Source organism: Dipodomys ordii, unplaced genomic scaffold (assembly GCF_000151885.1).
Source record: "Dipodomys ordii isolate 6190 unplaced genomic scaffold, Dord_2.0 Scaffold403, whole genome shotgun sequence".
NCBI lineage: Eukaryota > Metazoa > Chordata > Mammalia > Rodentia > Heteromyidae > Dipodomys > Dipodomys ordii.
Genome location: NW_012267619.1, coordinates 31,545 through 36,672, shown reverse-complemented (window position 1 = coordinate 36,672; position 5,128 = coordinate 31,545). Strand labels below are relative to the sequence as shown.

Below are 5,128 nucleotides of genomic sequence, written 5' to 3'. Positions count from 1 at the left end.
GACGCCCAGTTGCCCAAAGATCGGTTTTCTGCACAGAGGCCTGAAGGTGCAGACTCCACCCTGAAGATTCAGCCTGCACAGCTGGAGGACTCAGCGGTGTATCTCTGTGCCAGCAGCTTAGACACAGCCAGGCAGGGACCGTTTCCTGCTGTGCACAAAGCTCTGTGCTTCTCTGGCTCTGTGCAGCTCAGAGCTGCACTGCACAGGGCCTGCGCTTTCCTCACCATCTGAGGAAGGAGGAGGAGGCCCGTCTTCAGATGCCGGCTTCACTCATGTCAGGAGAGGCCAGCCATTGCTTCTTGAGACATGAGTGCTGCAAACGTGTGAAAAGGATATCTGAGGGACTGGAAGCAATCAAGAACCCCAAAGTGACAGTCTCTCAGGAGAGACCTGGGTGTCCCAGAGCCCAGATGTACCTTGTTCATTAACCATGCACTCCCAAAACACACAGCCAACTCAGTACCATAGAATTGCTTGACATGCTCAACTGTTTTGCTGTTTCTCTGTGGTTCCTGAGTGGCTGAATGTGACCCTTGCTGGTATCCTTGGAATTAGCTTCTTGGTCTAGCTTCCAATCTTTCTTTCCATGTGGATTTTCCTGCATTTCTGCTTTGTTTTATAGATTTTTCACCCTCTGTGCATATGGAAATAACTTCATAATAATGATTGTGGAGAGCCCTGCAGGGAGTCTCTCTGCATCATAAGCTTGACTATCTCGCTGGAACATCTCTTGAGGCTATTTACAGAATCTGGTCTTTGCATCCTGCCCCAAACAAAGACCAGGTAGCTGCTATTGACCACCTTTTCACATTGCCCTAAGCAAGCATCCTGCAGCCTCTACCCCAATGAAAAGCTTCCTTATTCTAAGCATATAAATACCCCTGTGTGAAAAATAAAATTTGGCAGCTTGATCAGAATCCTTGTCTTGCTGTCCTTCTTCGTGTCTCTTGTCCCTTCATTCCTTCTAGCTTAGGTTCATTGCCCTCGTTGAAGTCCTGCGGGTCGGGACAAATGATGTTGTGTTGGTGATGATGATGATGATGGTGATGGTCATTTATGTATTTCTGTCAGCAACTTCACAACTGCAGGGAAATACACATCCTAAACCGAAGTCTTGATTCAAACCAAATTCTGCTTTTACTAGAGCACTCTTAAGTTTTTCCATTGGGACCCTCCCAGCCATGCACTGTTTTGGCTTGGGTCAGATGGTGGAGTGGGAACAGTGCATTATTGAAAAGTCATTGACTGGGAATGTTCTGAAGGTGTTCTCTCTTTCCCCAGCCCATCCTGCCATCTCTTCCCTCTTCATCTAGCCTACCTGCAGGCAAAATAGATCCTGTCAATCACTGATCCTTATCTAATAAACTTGTCTGACACAACCAGTCATGGGATGGATCAACATGACCATTAACCATGTCTTTAGCACCATTGTTACTTGGTTCTTTTCCCAACCTCTTATGTGACTTCTCACAGTTACTAAGTCCCTCATGGTATAATTTCTAGATCATCTTTAGTGTCTTTGAACATAAAAATAAGATATTTAGAGAGGAGTTTGCCTTATTATTTTCACTTCTGAAGGCTGTGGGCAATTGCCTTTTCTTCCTCCTTCTCTTACAGTCAGTACACGAATTGGGGGAGAAGTCAGAGGTCTCTGAAGGTAGATGGCAGCCAGCCTTAGGGTTTCCAGTGCGAAACACTGGTGAAATATGCAGGTGTGGATGAGGAGTGAGGAGAGGGCCCAGAGACCCCAAGTGAGCTGTGGGAAGCAGCAGTGTGGGATGCGGAGTGGACTCCACCAGGCCAATCTGGCTCTGAATCAGCTGTGTTGAAATCAACTTCTGAGGAGCCATGATTTCTGTGTTCTAAGCCTGGCCATTTTCTCATCTTACTGATTGTGATCTTAACTCACAGTAATTTTTGTTCCTTCTTTCTGGCTCCTGATAGAAGGGTGCATCTCAGGGCTGATGGCATTTTCGGGTTAATTAATATCAAGTTACTCCAGGGCTCAATGATGTCATTGTCCCAGTGGGACAAGGGCTGCCCTCCTCTCCCATGGCTACTTACAAAGGACTGTGATAGGGTGACTTCCTCCTCCTCCTCCTCCTCTTGCTCTTCCTCCTCTTCCTCCTCCTACTCCTCTTCCTCTTCCTCCTCCTCCTTCTCCTCCTGCTCCTCCTGTTCCTCCACCTCCTTTCCTTCTGCCATGAGCACCATGCTCCTCGGCTGGGTGGTCCTCTGCCTCCTCGGCACTGGTAAGTCATCAACTAGCACTAAGCAAGCAGTCCTGTTGTGTGTATGTATTTGTGTGAGTGTATGTGTGTCTGTGTTTGTGTATAATGATTTGAAAAAGAATGTCCTTCTGTATTCCAAGGTCATACCGATTCTGGGGTCTCCCAGTCTCCCCGACACAAAGTCACAAAGAGGGGACACACTGTGCTACTCAAGTGCAACCCCATTTCTGGACATGGATGTCTTTATTGGTATAGACAGACCCCGGGTCAAGGCCTAGAATACCTGACCCACTTCCAGTATGAAGTTGCTGCAGAAAAACCTGAGATGCCTGTTGAGCGGTTCTCTGCACAGAGGCCCAATGGCTCCGTCTGGACTTTGAAGATGCAGCCTGCAGAGCAGGGAGACTCGGCCCTGTACCTGTGTGCCAGCTGTCAGACACAGTGTGCCTCAGCTCCCTCCTTCCTGAGCACAAACCATAAGGGCTCAGCCTCCTCCCACTTCCCAGAGACCCAAACTCAGGAGTTGCCTGGCCTGCTCCTCTTCGAAGGGAACGAAGGATTTGGAACCAGAATGGAGATCTGACAGCAGGAGGACAGGAAATATCCACTGAATTACTACAATAAGGAAGTCAGGATGGGAAAAAACTGGAGGTAAGCTTTCTGACATTACAATTATTGCCAAGATTCAACATCTGGAATTGGACTTGAAAGCTTAATCTCAAAGACCATGAGAAGTAAGTGTTCTACTGGAAGTTTATATACTTTAACATATTTACAATAAACTTCTGGGCTGAGTGTCACTAACACTCATATACAAATTGAAGAGTTGGCCATCCAGAATAAAGTAACACTAAGACATTTTGTAGCTATCAGTCCTTTACAAAAATGTAGGATTGTGGGCTGGGAAGGTGGCTCAGTGGTAGAGCGCTTACCTTGCATGCCTGAGGCCCTGGATCAGATTCCTCAGCAGCACATAAGCAAAAAGAAAACATCCAGAAGTGGCACTGTGGCTCAAGTGGTAGAGCACTAGCTTTGAGCTGAAGAGTTGAGGGATAGGGCTCATGTCCGGAGTTCAGGCCCCACGACTGGAGCCCCCCCCTGAAAAAAAGTAAGATTATAAGTAAGATTTACCATCAAAATCAATTATCCACAAGCAATTGTCAGTATTTGTAATATACCTAAAAGTATGTCCATATGATACTTTATGAATTTTTTGAAAGTCATTTTTAATGTCCTCTTTTTGCTCAATTTTAGAAAATATATCTCACCTGAGGTGTTAAAAGGAAGTTCACAGATCCAAACAGCAGTATCATCTACACTGTAACTTCCTTTGAGGCTTCTAAAGTACGTGTGTCAATTTACACTCACACAAGAGGAATAGCAGACTTTCAGTTTGTTCTCTGTTAGATTTTCAATTGTTTCAGTGTTACTTGTCTATTTTTACTGGTTGTTGATTAATTGCATATATGTACATACTGCTGCATGGTAATCTAATACATATCCTCTCTTGAATAATTTAAAATAATTTTTGATTAAGCTATTGTAGTTGCACAAATTTATGGATGTTATAAATAACTATTTCCTGTTCAATATTTTGAAAATCAGAAGTTCTTAAGAACAAATCTCTCCATTTCACCTGTTTTTAGGTGGTAATCCATATTTGATACCGGTTTAAGACAATACGATTTCCAAATGACCTTGCTTTCCCATATTTCCTTGTAAAAGTTTTGAATTACCACTCTCACCACAACGTCCCAAGTTATAGTTGTTAAATCCACTAAAGACAATGGAATTATGAAAGTGATAACACTACCCCACAGGTTGGATTGACCAAACTAAGAAAGGAACAAGAAAGGCATGGAAGGAAAAAGCATACCAAAATGCAGACACCAGATAAACAGTTGAATCACATCTGAGCAGTGTTAATGTTCTTATTTAAAGGCATGGATGTTGCATCTAGACCACTAGACCACTAGACCATTCATTTGTGTGAATGTGTGAGGATTGGGGTTCAATCCCCAGCAGCCCAAAAAAATAATCAAAACAAAACAAATAACTGCAACAAATCAAGATGTCCCCTAGAAGAAATTCAATCTTGCAAGTATAAAGAAACAGGATAGAAAAGTAAAGAGACAGGAAAAAGTAGCATACTAATACTAATGGCCCAAATCAAGACATTAATATCAATGTTTCAGAATAAATCATATCACTTTAGAATTAAATAATATATTTTATTATGTATAACATGTATTATATTTGCTATTTCTATTATGTCTGTTTTATGAAAATGTATTTGGGAAGTATATTCATAATTCAAATAATATCTAGGAATCACTTAGAAAGAACACATGATTTAACCTAAAAATTAGCAAAAGAATTGATAGGATCTTACAAATGTAAGATACACAAGCAGGCAGCTTCCTCTTCATATGACTGCTCCATTTGCTGCGGCAGCCATGGAGAAGCCTTGTTGACTGAGGGAATCCATGGTGCTTCCCTTCTGGGCATCACCAGAGGTCAAAGACAATGACTTGCCTAGGTCACAACATACTGATGACACCTGGCATGTAATCACTCTTGGGTTTCTCCATGCTTACTAGAGTATATGAAGGAAGGAAGGACTTTTCTTCTCATTTTAGACAAGAAGGGTTGTTTCACACATCCCTCATGTTTACAGACAAGAGCAGAGATTGCAAGAGACAATCCTCCAGTCCTCTGGGGCTGTCCTGGGGTCTGGAGGAACCTGGGGACAGCTCCTGGCTCAGGCAGTAGAGTGCTATTCCACTAATGAGCAGAGCTGATCATCAGGGGGCAGTGTGGGCCCACTGAGCCAGCTGCTGCCTGACTGGGAGAGTGTGGGTTCAGCCTTGGCTTGTTGTCCCAGGCAGGGAAGTGTT

The 5,128-nt window shown here is 43.7% G+C and overlaps 1 gene segment (V, D, J or C); it reads left to right on the top strand.

Annotated features, from left to right (window-relative positions):
* The window catches only part of LOC106001759, a 12,052-nt gene that overhangs the window by 6,429 nt on the left and 495 nt on the right, over positions 1 to 5,128 (top strand).